This window comes from Pecten maximus, chromosome 6 (assembly GCF_902652985.1).
Source record: "Pecten maximus chromosome 6, xPecMax1.1, whole genome shotgun sequence".
NCBI classification, from domain to species: domain Eukaryota; kingdom Metazoa; phylum Mollusca; class Bivalvia; order Pectinida; family Pectinidae; genus Pecten; species Pecten maximus.
Genome location: NC_047020.1, coordinates 32,143,763 through 32,160,827, shown reverse-complemented (window position 1 = coordinate 32,160,827; position 17,065 = coordinate 32,143,763).

Sequence of the window (17,065 nt, the reverse complement as noted above, 5' to 3'; positions counted from 1 at the left end):
TCTTCTATCAATGATATGCAAACAACATATTTAGATATGAATTCAGTAAACATTGTAAATATACTTATTAATCAATCAGAGACGTAAACATCACAAACACATGGGTAACGTAGGGTAAGCGTCAGATATAGGTATTCGAGAATGAAAAACTGCACTAGAGCTGCTGCAAGAAATATTTACAACTTATTATATACAAATTCATAAAAAAAGAAAACACATTCACGCTCAATCTCACAACTTCTAACAAACACATAAAGTTCAACACACAAATGTTCAGCATTGCCCGTCACAGTACGTCACAGCTAACAGTTTAAGTTCTCCTCACGAACAAGAGTCAATGCATCGAAACGGAACCGGAGTATAACGTTCTCCCGCGCGCGTCTCATCTAGGGTGACTGAGACAAAAGTCCTCACTATATACTAACCCGCAGGTTACGTATATATGGTTACCAGCAAAGGTTTCTAGCTAGTTAACCAGAGACCATCCGACTAGAATGTCTTCAGTGTCGATCCCTAAGGCTTTGGATACCATGACCCGCCCGTGATTACTAACAAACTTCCTATGGTTGACCTTGGTCCATAACCGGTCCTGTTGCCGAAGCCGTGGTGGTTTGTAGGGTACAATGATCGATCTCACTCCATCAGGGAAAGTACAGTCTACATTCTGTGTCTGTATCCTCGTTAATAATGTCATCCGACTACAGGTAAACAAAACACGGCCATTTCTCAAGGCATACCTTTCCTATGGTGACGCTCCCAAAACTTCCGCACGTGCACTTCCGCTCTATCAATACTTGCATTCGTGTCATACAAATACGCGCACATGATTCACAAACACAAAAACCCATTACACATACACATAAATACATCCGATCGTGAATACATGTATATATGAATGTTATTCCATTCTTGGACGAGTGCATTTGCTAACTGAGGGAGGGTATTTGGGGGGTTACGGCGATTTCGAATTCTTCTGTCTAATTCATCCCACAAATGCTCGATTGGGGACAGGTCGGGGCTATATGGAGGCCAATCTATAGGAACAATGTTCTGTGTCGCAAGAAAGTCTCTACAGACTCTTGCAACGTGTGGTCTCGCGTTATCTTGCTGAAAGGTTAGATGATGCTGCCTAACAAACGGCACAACATGGGGCCTAAGGATCTCATCCCGATAGCGTACGGCCGTTAAATTCCCATTGACTATCACCAAAGGCGTCTTCAAACCATGGGAGATTCCCGCCCAAACCATAACTGATCCACCCCAAATCGGTCGTGTTCCAAAACACAGGCGTCAGCAAAACGTTCGCCTCGACGCCGGTACACACGTTGACGGCCATCTGCTCGAAATAACGTGAATCGAGATTCATCGGTGAAGAGCATAGACCTCCAACGTCTCATAGGAAAACGTCTGGGCATATGTGCCGTTGCCCATTGCATACGACGTGCTCGACGTTGCGGTGTTAGTGGTAAACCAACGTACTGTCGCCTTGCACGCAAATTAGCCTCACGCAGTCTGTTGATCACTGTTTGGGGATGAATTCGACGGTTATGATTACCAATCGTATTCCTTGCCGTCTCAGCGGCCGTTAATCTCCTGTTACGCAGGTGTGCCAACCTAAGAACCCGGTCTTGACGTCGCGACGTTACGCGTGGACGTCCTGATCTCGGCTGGTCATCGACTCTTCCTGTTGCGTTAAGACGTGAAACTAATCGACTAATAGTCGATTTGTGAACTCTGAATTGTCGAGCGACGTGAAGTTGCGTGTTCCCTGCCAGAAGCATCGCTATAGCACGTCCTCTATCAACCTTTGATAACCGTGGCATAATTGTAAAAGGAATTATTGTTTGCAAAAGTATTGGCGATGATGTGGCTCAATGTTAGTGATCAATACATACACGATCGTGAATACATGTATATATAAGGCCCAGAATGTACTAGTGTATCAATATGGATCACTGGAATATAGAAAACACTCCATCTTTAACATATCGTGTATATATAACATTTGACTGCAAATGTCATGATGTCGGAAGTACTCCCCACCTTTAGTCCTAACACGATGATTAAATAGTGTTAGTTTTCACACTATATACACATATGTTAGTTCGGTATATCATATATATATAACGTATTACAATATTAAATGTTGACAAGAACACTATACACACATACACATATACATGTTGTCCAACGTTATTAACATAATATATTTTCTTAATTTAAGTGTACCAAGTGCAGCTAAATTCACAACAATTCAAATGGCTATACCGACCACTAAAACAGCAGATGTCAAATCCGTGTGTATTTGAGTAATATATCAATATATTTTCTCTTTGTGATGTTATTAAAACAAACAATGTAATCCGCAGTACAGGTGCGTCGTATCCGACTGTCTGTAATTGCGTGTGTTTTTAAAGTGTGAAGAAGCCTGGGTAAGTTGTGCGTGTTCGGTTACAGGTATTGTTCATGGGAGATTCTTTATCGAAATATCTGTAATCTGTTCGGCATGTATCACTTTCGAAGCGTCTGTGCAGGATTTACCCTTTAAGTTTACTATGGGATTATTTAGAAATTTCCATCAACCGTTTTGTATATCTCAGCAAGCTAACTGAATGCCATACCAGATTCTCAGTATATGTATCTGTATTTGTTGAACGTAAGGACAATGATATCTGAAGTGATTTTTTTGTTAAGTGTTAAGTTGATAGTTACTGTTTTTAACGGATAAATCCAAAGCCAATTCTGACTTATTTGAAAAAAAAATGTTTGCTTTATTTTGTTTTCCTTTGGTCAATATTTTCGAAACCGTCGATAGTTGAAATGAAAATGTCAACCATCGAACTATTGTCACCAAAGCCCACAGCAAATAACGCAAGACACAAGTAATAATCATCGGTTTTGTTTTTGCTCTATGGCATGTTTTGTTTTATTTGCCAACGCCAAATATACAGATAACTGTCAAATAAAAGAGACAAAAATGAAAGAATTGTTGTGCAGAAATGAAATCGATAATCTAAATTTTTCGATCATGACTCAATTTCTAGAAAAAAACTTTTAATTTTTTTATTTTCCATTGCATCATTCATTTCAACATTTCATTTACATCATGTTACATATAGTTTCAACAATAAATTCCATGACTCATTATTGAAATTGTTGGATTGAGATAAGGATAGATCGGACACTTTCCCACTTTTTCCGGGTCTTTTGAGCCATACTGTGTTGTGGGGGTGTAGGGGTTACTCGTGTTCTTGGCTGCTTGAGGTGTTAAGTTCATAAAACAAATCCACGCTGCACAACGTTTACCGCCATTTATTCTCCGGAAAAACAAGTCAACTCTAAACAAACAAACGAAAGGACCCGGACCCGGGGTCAAATATCCGGAATTTGATTAAATTAATCAGACACTACCTGACCAGTCATATGGGTGTGAACAATATCCACGCCCCCAGGGGAAATATATATAGATAAATATATATTTAAATACTGGTCAGTGAGTGTATGATTAATTTGAAAAAAATTAAAACAAATCAGAATATTACAATACATCAGAATGAGATAATTTTCTTAGAAAATACACGCCCCATGAAGATCAGCATTTACAATCAATCTTAATTCTAAGAGACCAATTAATTCACATGAGTATGATAAATTGGTAGTGGGTTTTATAAACAAGATCAATGCAATGTCAGTGGCAGATTATGATCCACAACGGACAAACCAGGTAATAATAGATATATAAAGTTACAAAATACTGACAAAATAAAAAGTATATATGTTACTACATACATCACTAACAATCACCTGTGCAATAGGTAGTTACAATCACACATTCGCTCGTAACACATAATGTATCATATTGATCAGAATTTTGATATATTGATGAATGAAACCATTGCATTCTATTGCTGGCAATCTAAGTCATTTCATACAAGATAATTTCTATAAAATCACTACAGACGTAATCATAGATCATGAATCAATCCTGCGAAAAATTTCAAAATCTCCGCAACCAGGTATTAAGTATATGAGGACAACTAAAGGGCCTGTTTCCAGTAATGTTAATTCTCCATAGGAGCCTGCCCCCGTATAATTTCTTATCTAGCTCAACTACAGTTTTTTTCTTTTCCGAAGAATAATTTTACACCTTTCCGACACCCAGATTTCATAATGTCAGTGAAAATGTATTTTTATAAAGTTGTCATTTTGAGCATCAAAGACATAAGGTCGTAAATAAAAGAAGGTTATCTCGAAATTGTAATTCGCAACATAGTATAAATTTCTTTTGATAAATATTTCCAAAACATCGTGTTTATTCATAAAACATAAAACAAAAATTTTCTCGTATGAAAATGCACTTGCAGAGACACAATTATGAAGAAAAATGCCATAAAATTGCCATTTTCTCCCGTTATATAGTTTTGGATGCAAATTTCCATCACAAATTCGGATAGAGCTTTACTTGTTTCATATGTGTACCAACAATCAGCTAATTCCATGTGGTGGAACGTTCTCATATCGCCGCCTGAATGTGGTTGTAAATTGAAAGAAAAGGGGAAATGAATAACAACCTTGTCTGAAACCCTATTATATAGCTTATTATATACAAAATTTTATATTGAATATCAGAGCGGATATTTTCATGACAGTTTTATGATATCTAACGACTAAATAATCAGTATCGATATAAAGATTTACACTGAGGACACCCTGATACATGAATACTGTTCTATCTCAAGTTGTCCTCTTTTGAATTTTCTGATCGTGTGGCCTTGTACATTTATCCGTATCTTCTTGTCTTTGTCTATACGTTTACGGAATCATTGACTCGACGCTAGCTATTCTTGTCTCACTTTCCTTGTTTTATTGTCCCATCTCCAAAGCGTTGTGGCTCTGTCAGGGTTGGGACCCTGACTTGTCTCACTTTCTTTGTGCCTGCCGACCACGCCACATCGAATAGATATATTATCCATATGAAATACTTTATTTCGTTCTAAGTAATCAATCAATTCTGCGCTTCTTGGAGGTATTGAATGTGATTTATTATATTGTCTTGTTATTTTGTGTAATTAGTTGTTCGTTATTTATCACACATTTTCGCATAATTGTACCAAACTACTAAGTATTAGCTGTTTACAGCAATCATCGATGGCTTGCTATTTTGTTACTTTATCGACGCTTCATAAACCAATCGTTATTGTTTCAAGATGGAGAGATGGAGGGAAAATGTGTTGGAGAAGGCTGTCAACTATACTTCAAGAAACGTAGTGGCAATAAGAACAGAAGTGCACGCAATGTAAATAGTCCACAATATAAATGGCTCCTAGATACGCTGGTGCAACAAGGATTGATGTCAGCAAAGGAACAAACACTGATTTGCCAGAAGTGCTACATGAAGTATCTTCGGAACAAAAATCAGCCTGAACCTGAACCCGAGCAGAACCAGGAAATAGAGGAAGAAGACTACTCCCCGTCCCATATCCTGCCGTTGCTGACCCTTCATGATCTTTTGAATGGATCATCTTCACACATAAAATGCTGTCTCTGTCTTGTTACCTTTGCAATAAATGGAACAAAATCATCAGTCTTACCAAAACGTGCAAGACATCACCTGATCTATTCACACAAACTGTGGTGTCCCACCTCATCCCGCGTCTGCTCCATTCACCTTATTGGTAACGACTTAGATCCGTCTACAGAGGTTGTCCTTGATGGTAGAGGTTCCTTGGAATCTCAGTTACCATCAAAATCGTCCGAAATCATTAATGACCTCCTAGAGGTGTCGCACGTCCTTTCACAGAACCAGTCTGCGTTTGCAATAAGCTTTTCTTCTCTTGATGACTCGGCATGCATGGCCTGGACAGATTGGTCCAAAGATCAGTTCCTCGAAATCCACTCGCACTGTTCCCCATATCTTTCATCTGGTATATATACCAAGACTACACACGATGCTCTATTACAGTTCTGGGTAAAACTGAAAACCGACATTTCCTGGAGTCAGTGTTCTTCTCTTTTTGGAATTTCCAAGTCAAGTGTGTCCAAAACTTTCCACTCCATAGTACAGGCATTAGACACATCGAGAGTCCCACAATTTCTAGGTCCGGATCACTTGACAAGAGAACAGTTGCTCGGGGACAATACTGTCTTTTCAGAAGCATTTTTTGGAGATAAAGCCACTGCCATATTAGATGGCACCTATATTTATATCCAGAAAAGCTCCAACCACAAGCTCCAGAGAATGTCCTACTGTGGCCAGAAGAAGAGAAACTATCTCAAATTCATGAGCATCGCCTTACCAGATGGCTACATTCTGGACACAGTAGGACCATTCACTGGCAGCGAAAATGATGCTACAATTACAAAAAAAGTCATGGACAAGCTAGTTACTTGGCTACAACCAGATGACAATGTTGTCGTTGACCGAGGTTTTAGAGATGTCCTACCAGTTCTCGAAGCCTCTGGCCTCAATGCTAGCATGCCGTCATACCTGAAACCCGGTCAAAGTCAACATTCTGACGTCCAAGCAAATCTTGACAGAACTATCACTAAATCGAGGTGGATTGTGGAATCCTATCATGGTCGTCTGAAACACTGGACGTTCTTCCGAACGCAATTGGTGTCTAACAGCTTTATCAATGTCATCGAGGCTTTGCTTCGAACCGTCACAGCCTGTCTGAATGGTATTAGAGGACCGATCTACCAGAGATCTCCAGAGAGAGATGCCAAAGATAGGCTAATGGCTGAACGTATGAAGGACCGTTTGACAACACCGAATGGTTTAGCTCAGAGAGTCAAGACAGATCCGGATCTATCTAGACGGGCAAGGTCCGAGTTTGTCAAGATGGATGCATCTTCCGTACTGTTTCCCCGTCTCGATCTCGATTACTTGAGAACCATTACGTGTGGAACGTATCAGATATCTCTGGCTCCTGGTTACATCGCCGAACATTTAAGTGATGACGGAGACTATGAGGTGTGGCTTTACCAGCACTCCCCACACCTTCTCCGATGTCAAATACATTCTCGACACAAAAGCCAAACGAAATATAACGTTTGGATACGGTTCACCTTTTCAACCGATGATGCCAGTGCCCAGTTGGAGAGAGAACGATGGGAATGTGTGCGCACATCTCCAGTATCTTGTACTACCTTGGGTATTACAGGGCGCTGGAAAACCCTCGACCATTACAACCACAGGTGAAGAAATTCCGACAAAACTTGAAATAGTTTTTTCATGCGGCAACGGAGTGCATATGTCGAAAGTATGTTTGGGGCTCGATATGAAAGATCCCCGTTACCATGTGACTAACCAAACTTATAAATATAGGTATTATACAATCGCCCGTAGCTATGAACACTCCCGTAAATGCGAAAACCAACCAAAATCATAAGGAACACGTTTTGTTTGTTGTTCAGTCTATTTGTCAGCCAATGTCTTCAACCACGGGGACTTGTGAAGTAGCCATCTTGGATATTTTTTATGAAAAAGTGTTTCTCTCACTTTTTTCATATCTGTGTACATATTCTCAACATACCGAGCAAATATTCTCGTGTTTTTGTTAATTATCTAAAGAAAGTCGAAAATCGGCAATTCAACCATAGGCTAATTCAACCCAAGATTTGAAAATGTTCCACCACTTACATGTTGATGATTTTTCCTCTCATCAATAGCATATTACGTACTGTTTAATAGGATAAAAATTGGTTTGCATCCAACGCCCATAAAAGGGTGTATTCTCTAAAAAAACACAGTTTTTGTGTCTCAAATGTTATCATCGAAAATGGCATTTTTGAGATTGTTTCTTCCATAAAACAGCCAAATGGCGCGATGGAAACATGATTTTTTGTCACAATCATGCCATGAATGTATTCTTTACGGTGACCATCATTTGATTAGATTTTCATTAATATTTTACATAACATGCACATTTTATCAACACTTAGACAGCTTCTGAAAGGTACAACTTTGAGGAGCCATAAAAAAAAAAAACTAAGTGACCTAAATCTTTATACTTTATAGATTTGTGACCACAACGGCATGGGCAATGTACCACCAACAGGAAATTTGAATCAGAGAAGGGGCCATTTTGGAAACAGGCCCTTTACAAACAGTTTATATAGCTAATTGTATTGAACATATGATCCAATCGAAAAGACAAACAATCACTTGATAAGTGTATGCAACTGGGATTGATATAATAATAAACTTAAATGGCATGAGGGCATGAACTGGAACATACATACAGCTTAGAAATACTAATGAAATAACTTAAGAATAGCAGTTTGACATTTAGTAAAATGATGAAAGACTAACATCATCATGTTATAAACTGACAAAATACCATTCTTGTCAAAGGGAAATAGAACAATAAGTTCTAGTAACGTATAGTTTGTAGTGTAGTAATGCATAGTTTGTAGTGTAGTAACACATAGTTTGTAGTGTAGTAACATATAGTTTGTAGTGTAGTAATGCATAGTTTGTAGTGTAGTAACACATAGTTTGTAGTAACACATAGTTTGTAGTAACACATAGTTTGTAGTGTAGTAACACATAGTTTGTAGTGTAGTAATGCATAGTTTGTAGTGTAGTAACACAAAGTTTGTAGTGTAGTAACACAAAGTTTGTAGTGTAGTAACACATAGTTTGTAGTGTAGTAATGCATAGTTTGTAGTGTAGTAACACATAGTTTGTAGTGTAGTAACACATAGTTTGTAGTAACACATAGTTTGTAGTGTAGTAATGCATAGTTTGTAGTGTAGTAACGCATAGTTTGTAGTAACACATAGTTTGTAGTGTAGTAACACATAGTTTGTAGTGTAGTAACGCATAGTTTGTAGTGTAGTAACACATAGTTTGTAGTGTAGTAATGCATAGTTTGTAGTGTAGTAACGCATAGTTTGTAGTGTAGTAACACATAGTGTGTAGTGTAGTAACACATAGTTTGTAGTGTAGTAACACAAAGTTTGTAGTGTAGTAACACATAGTTTGTAGTGTAATAACACATAGTTTGTAGTGTAGTAACACATAGTTTGTAGTGTAGTAATGCATAGTTTGTAGTAACACATAGTTTGTGGTGTAGTAACACATAGTTTGTAGTGTAGTAATGCATAGTTTGTAGTGTAGTAATGCATAGTTTGTAGTAACACATAGTTTGTAGTGTAGTAACACATAGTTTGTAGTAACACATAGTTTGTAGTGTAGTAACACATAGTTTGTAGTGTAGTAACACATAGTTTGTAGTGTAGTAATGCATAGTTTGTAGTGTAGTAACACATAGTTTGTAGTGTAGTAACACATAGTTTGTAGTAACACATAGTTTGTAGTGTAGTAACACATAGTTTGTAGTAACACATAGTTTGTAGTGTAGTAACACATAGTTTGTAGTGTAGTAATGCATAGTTTGTAGTGTAGTAACACACATATTCTTGAATCCAAATCTTAGCTCAGAGGAAGTGGTTGTCATCATAGGGTTGATTTTAATTACGATGTAGCAATTAATCTAGAGTGATCGAAATTGAAAGAATATTGAAAATCAGATAAAGGGTGAAGACTAACCAACTACGAACCGTATGGTGAAGGGAAACATTTCTTGTAAGAAGTTTAATTTTATACACAATGACATGTATATAGGATATCTTATGTTGACTGTGTAGTGATTCGGATAACATAACCTTGGTACAAAATACTAATCCAGGGTATAAATATATATGTATTATGTTACTGTGATTCTCTTTTTTCTCATAACTCATTTTTTCTTGATAATTGTTGTCAGGAAATAACAAGGTTATGTATCTTCTGGCAGAGTTCCAAGGAATTTGAAACTATCGTTTTTATATATTCATATGTAGTCTTATCAGCACTTCTCAGAAACTCATCTAGAATTACAATAGAGAATATTCGTACTAACCCTGTTGAAAACAAAAATAGGAACTAATCTGATGTATATGTCGGGTAACGTTATAATGATGCAAGGGCAAAAACTTTTGAAGACATATTAAGTGTATGCTTTGGTCAAGCAGGTGACCCAATACCTCTTCATGTCCGATCGAGTCATCGTACTTATAATATGTCTTCTCTACACTAAATTGTGCCTTTAACATAAAACAAAAACGCAAATATCCATTTGCCGTCTAGCCCGTCGTTTAAATAGCGGTCGGCGTTTAATGTCAGACATGAAAAAACAGTGATTATGCAAGTGATATAAGGACAAAGAAGGCCACTACTATAATACGATTACATTTTTCAGGAGTAAAAAATCCCCTTCACCGAGATCAACCTGCTCGCTCAGGAAAAACCGGATACATATCCGGAAACCTGCGTCCAATGGCAAGGGAGAGTTCGGACTAATTATTTCTGACTGAAAGTTATCCTCAGGGGTAACATTGGAACCTATGTTAGATCCTCCTGTACAATACAGACACACAGACACTGACCGTTATGAACCTACAATACAGACACACAGACACTGACCGTTATGAACCTACAATTAGCCAAAACAAAAAACAAAAAATGGTATGACCGCTCAGTGCGGGACGACGGCTAGAAATGACCCCAACTCGCAACTGCGAAACGCAATAGCATACAGCACGTGCTACACTAGGTAATACGTGTCGAACAAGACAAACTATTCCCGCTTAACTACGAAACGCGGGAATATTTTAGTCTTCTCTACACTAAAATGTGCCATCAACATAAAACAAAAACGCAAATATCCATTTGCCGTCTAGCCCGCCGTTTAAATAGAATTACAAAGAAAGGGTGTTGCACTGATAAATAGAAAATTGATATGAAATTACAAGCCCAAGTTCTGAGTTACTTCTAACATTTTTGATAAAGAATCGGCTACATAGCCATCTTTGCTTGATTCGCTCTTCCAGCGACCATGCCTTTTGAAATACCGTTCATTCACATCGTTATTTGCCGCAACAGTAGCACCCCTTGCACGTAGTGAATGTAAACCGAACTCTTTCCCGTCTGAAACTAATTTTAATCTCTTGATAATAGCTTCTCTCGCTCCTGTATAACTGATGGGCTTATTTTTGTGAATAAGCTTACAAATGGACCCAGATCTGTATACCTGCTTAAACAAATATTCGTCGGACTTCAGATCGATCCCCGCTCGTTCTATATATCTTTTTAACATGGTGTGGGGACAGGCTAATGTACTGCCCTTACTTTTAAAAACTTTATTGCCTTGGTGGTACTGATATGTCTTACTTTTTCTTATAACAAGATAGTAATAATCCTGAAACATCTTAACATCTGAACAACGCAGACCACTAAGTTCGCTAAAACGCAAAAAACCTGAAAAACAAATCAGGGACTGGCAGGTAGGGCGGGAAATTCATGAGAAGATATAAAAGTCTCCCATCTTTTGAACGCGCCGTAATATTTACAGTTAGTGTTTTCACTTTTGCTTAACAAAATACGCTCAGCCATCCCGGTGGATAGTCTGTCCAGAAACGATCCTTCCTTCGTTCCGGAACCTCGGACAGCATTCTGGACCACTTGACGAAGTCCTAAGCCTGTCATAGACAAAAACATCAACATCAGTACATAGCCTCATACTGTCCTAAAATCAATCCTTAAGGCGATTATGGCGAATGCCAACACGGGTGACCCGAAACACCCGTTATTACCTCTACCCCTCATCGTGACGTTACTGTTAGATAGTACACGACGATCTTTTACATGTCTATCAAAACCACCTTGTGTACACAATAAAGGCCAAAATGGCGCTGACTTCCATTCGGGCACGATACTAGTGCCGTACGCGTTTTCATTCTTCATTTTGTCGATAATTTTACAGACCAATCTAGGAGGCGGAACTAACCAATTATTATCCATGTACCAAGAAACAGAGAAAGTGTCGATTGCCTCTGTATCTACACACCAACATCTAGAATTAAAGCGTAAACATTTGCAGTTGTAATCTGTCGCAAACCTGTCGACATCATGTGGCCCCCATGAGTTTTCACACATTTCAAACACCCAGTGTTTTTACCTGACCAACTGTACTGTACAAAACCCGTTTTGCAGCCTCGAGCTCTCTCCATGTTGAGCTGAGCGATCTTTCATTCTCATTCCACGTACCTACCACATTCGTAGTCCGATGCAACGGATCATTGTTCCATGCCTTCGTATTGTAGGGCTTACATGAAACCTCATCAGCAACCATACTTGCTACCGTAGACAGACCTACGTTAGATACGCAATTACCCATCACAGGGTTTCCCTCACATGGGGACAAAAACCCATTGTCCTCCAAGGCAACAATGACAGGTGTGTTATCTGTAAGCTCCCAATCCTCGAAAGGGATACAAATACATGGGGAGGCATACCCTCCAAAACCGATGCCAGAAGCATCAGTGCACACTACAGCGGTGCAGGTACGAGTCTCCTTCAGTTTGGAGCCTTTGTCATTCAACTAACGTAGATTCAATAACCAGAACTCTATCTCGTCTAGAGCTGCATTTGTCAACATTACACACGCATTCCAGCTCACTCTGGATAGTAAACAGGTGTACAACTCACGTGTGCTCAGTCTAGCCCGACAGCCAATCACGGTCTGCATTGAAATAATCCTACCTATGATACCCGCTACATACCTGGCACTGAACAATAGTTGACCTCTTTGAGTGACAAATGTCATCGTGTGGTCTTACAAAAGCAGCAAGCGTTCTACCCTGTCATTGGTTACCCTGACCACGCCTTCGCTCATCGACCACGTGTACCCTAGCCACGTGACGAACTGTGTCGGCTGCCATTCACATTTGTCTTGTGCAATGATGAAACCATAATCAGCCAATGACTGTTGTACATACCTGCTTGCCTCACTGGCCCCGCCTTCTGTCGCCTGACCTCCAATACCGTCATCTAAATACATGACTAGTTTGTAACCTTTTGAACGCACGTGCTTTACGACCTCCCTCAGCACCTTCGTAAACACGTATCCTGCCGTAGCGATACCGAAAGGTAGAACGTTGAACACGTAATAACTCATTTACCATTAACTACATATGAAAAACCCAAATATGTACGGTGCTCAGGGAAAATTTCTATATGGTGATATGCTGATTTAAGGTCAAAAGTATACATGAAATCACCAACTTCCATCATGTCTCGAGCTACTTTAACGTCTTCATATTTAAATTTAAATTTATGCAAAAACAAATTGATGTGCCTACAATATAAAACTAGGCGTGGTTTGTCAGCCTTGTTATACGCTACAGTGAGTGGATTGACCACATCATGGGCCGATGCGACTTCAGAGATACATTTCAAACGTAACAGCTTTTGAATTTCCGATTGGACGAACTCGGGATTTTCCCTTGCCGACTTATTCTTATTCAAAATAGCAAAAGGCGGAACATCTCGAAATGGGATTCTATAACCCTCGCGTATAATAGCCAAAACTGCATTACAAGTGCCTTGTTTTTCCCAATGATTGAAATTACTTCTGAGTCTGTCAACGGGTAACAAATCGCCTCTTTTGAAGTATCATTGTTAGCTGAAACATTGTGAATCATATTCTCGGTTACACTGGACTCACCTTGTGTATGAGACCCCGATTCATTAGAGCATACAGACTCAATACAAACAGGCACAGAATTGCAATGACGATGCCTTGAGGATAGCGGGAAACTCCATCCGCCAATATCCAGGTTTGCCACATGCAAAACACATCCCTGGCCTCTGTGACCTCTGCGACACGCCTTTGTAATTATCCTTGCCAATGGTAGACATAGACATGTTCCTCGTGTCGTCATATGGTGTGTATCTGCTCCTTCCACGTCCGGTTTTAGACTTGTTAGCTTTCAGTTTTTTATTTGCTCTGGCCCTGGCCCTGTCTATCTTTTTCTCGTCATCCGAGTCAGAGGCAATTGGGTTAGTAACATATTCCTCAACTGCCTTCCAGCCGGCTTCGGACGTGTCTGCCAGCTTTACGAGTTTTTGGCGATAACTTATTAAGTCAATACCCTCGGCTATTTTGGCCTTTGACGACGAGGGCTCTGTATCGGCCAACTGGTTTGCCTCCACTAACTTGGATTTCACTTTTTCGTTGAACTTATGTTGATCCTCACAACTTTTCTTAGTAAATTTGTGGGACTCGGCGCACAAAATGTTTTGTTGAAATCTGCATAATTGGGCTTCAGAACTGTCACAAAGCCTATTTTCCAAAGTACCGAGCCTAGCTGACATTAACTGATCCAACTGAGAGAGAATCTTGTTCTGGGACGATTCTATCGCCGAGTCCACTTGTTTGGAAATACAGAGTCCGACTTCGGGATCCATGACGCTTAATTAAAAATGGTATGACCGCTCAGTGCGGGACGACGGCTAGAAATGACCCCAACTCGCATTTACTGCGAAACGCAATAGCACACAGCACGTACTACACTAGCTACTACGTGTCGAACAAGACAAACTATTCCCGCTTTACTACGAAACGCGGGAATATTTTATTCTTACCGCTACCCGTTATGATTGCGATTGAGTAATTACACTGCAAAACCATTGAGGATCAGGTATTTACAAATCCACTGTTTATAATAAACTCTCCGTGAAATACTTGTTTACGCTACAAGTCGCACAGACACACTGGTTTATGGTCGATGAGAAGGTCTTATAGGATATGAGAAGTGTACTTCAGTATTAGTCCATATTTTATTTTGTTTTGTGTGTTTAACATTCTCGCAACAGCAAGGATTGCCGGGACGGGTGTTAAGGAGTCAACTATAAAAAAAACAAAGCAAAAAAGAACAGAGCAGTGAGGAAAGAAAGGAAAGATTTAAGGGGGCAGAGGATGTATTTTTTGTTTTGGCATCTTGTTTAAATACTCCTGTGATACCCACTTGACCTTTCTGAAGGTCGGAGGTGGTAATAAACGCCCGCCTATGTAAATATGACACTTAAATCCAGATTAACACTGAGTTTCCCTCCGACATACACCCTTCATCAATACTGATTGCACGACATTTGGTTTGATATAGTAACTGGTCAATTTCCATCTTTCAGTATTTTTTTAAGCATGTGGTGTATTTAAATATAGTTAATAGGAGAGATTTTGTTGTATTCTTAGAATAAATAATGACATTTCGATAATCATAAACAACGCGCAGATTGTTCAATCGGCATCAACATTCAAGTCAGGACTCGTACTTTCTCTAGAATATGAGTCACACGATATTTTGCTGCAATCTTGTAACACGGATAATGCTGTTTTGATCAATTTCCATAAACTCTATATTTTATTTTGTCTTGTAAATATGGAGAGTGCTTTTTTGCCATTTTTCCGATAAGACGTTTACTCAAAGGGTTTACTAATCAAATTCAACTTTTTGTGACATAATAAATATATAATAGTTGACAAATTTTATATTTTCATATTGTTTTTCTTTGGCATAAGCGCATAGTTTTAAATATGTTTGTATAACATTTGAGGCAAATTATGTTATTTATATATTTTAAAGAAGCTGGCGTATCTATAGATAAGTGTGTGAGGTTATTTGAATATTTTTCAGCTGACGTACGACTTATCCTAAGAGACCTATGGTATGATCTGTATTTTTGTTAAGAAGCTGACGTAACCTAAGAGACCTATGATATTATTTATGCATTTTCAGCTCGTCTCTTCTAAGAAGAGTGAGAGCTTATGTCGCCACTCCGGCGTCGGTGTTGGTTTTTCAAATGTTAATTTTTTTTGGGTGCAAGTGTTGAAAGGCATAATAATTTATGGTAATACGGGCCCTGTGGGGGTCAAACTATCCCCTGCCGGAGTTTTGGGGAAAAATCAAATTTTTGAAAAAGTTTTTGGTGCAAGTGTTGAAAGGTATTAATACATCACTTTCTAATTGTACTAGGGTGCCGATAATTGATAATAGAATTCCTCTGGGGTTAAACTATCCCCTGCCAGAGTTAAACTAAAATATTTTTTCGGGAAAAAACAGAATTTTCAAATATTTGGACTTAAAATATTTCTGCGTTAAGTTTTTGGTGCAAGTGTTTAAAGGTATAAATACATCACTTTATAATTGTACTAGGGTGCCGATATTTGGCAATAGAGTCCCTCTGGAGTTAAACTATCCCTTGCCGTAGTTAAACTGAAATATTTTTGGGGGAAAAAACACATTTTTTTTCATTTTTTTGGCAAATGTTGAAAGCTATTAACACATCCCTTTATGATTGTACTAGGGTGCTGATATTTGGTAAAAGAGTCCCTATGAAGTTACACTATCCCTTCTTGGGGGTAAAACTGAAAATAAAACAATGTGAAAATGCTCACAATAGACAATTGATACTGGTCCACATTTTTCAAGGGTGACAACTCTCATTAGGATAATATTTTGTCACAAAATTGAAGAAATATGTCCAAAAGCAATTACGTATGTATTTAATATATTCATTTAATCTTCAACAGCATAGCTTGTCTCCCGAATGTTTGTCAATAAATAATTTATACATATAGAAATTGGTATGGTTTTGAATATTGCATGAATTCACAAAACATAATCTGATCAAGTAAACAATATAAATATTATTAATGCAATTTGCGAAATCATTCCAATAATATATATTTTATTAATTTATTGACAAACATTTGCGAGACGAGCTATGCTGTTCTCCAACAGCTCTTGTTTAAGAAGCTGACGTAACCTTAGAGACCTATGCTATTATTTATATATATATATTTAAAGAAGCTGACGTTTATTTAAGTAGCTACGGTATTTTAATAGCCGTACATCAATAGCTGATGATCGATCCCAACATGTCTCTTCATTACTAAGTCATCGTGGGACGTCAAGAAAAACCGGTCTTTGTCCATGTTCCGTCCCTTCCATAGAACAAACTTGTTCAAATAGTTTTCTGATTTTTATTGAAGCAACATAATAGACTCGTACATACCTTTCTTGTATCATTGCCATATTTAAAAACAAATGCATCAATTCAATCCCACACATTTCTTAATCTTATATATATATATACGTATCACTCGATGCTATGCAAAGCCAATTTTAATTTATACATATACACAGAGCTATGCATGTATTCCCAATGTTATGT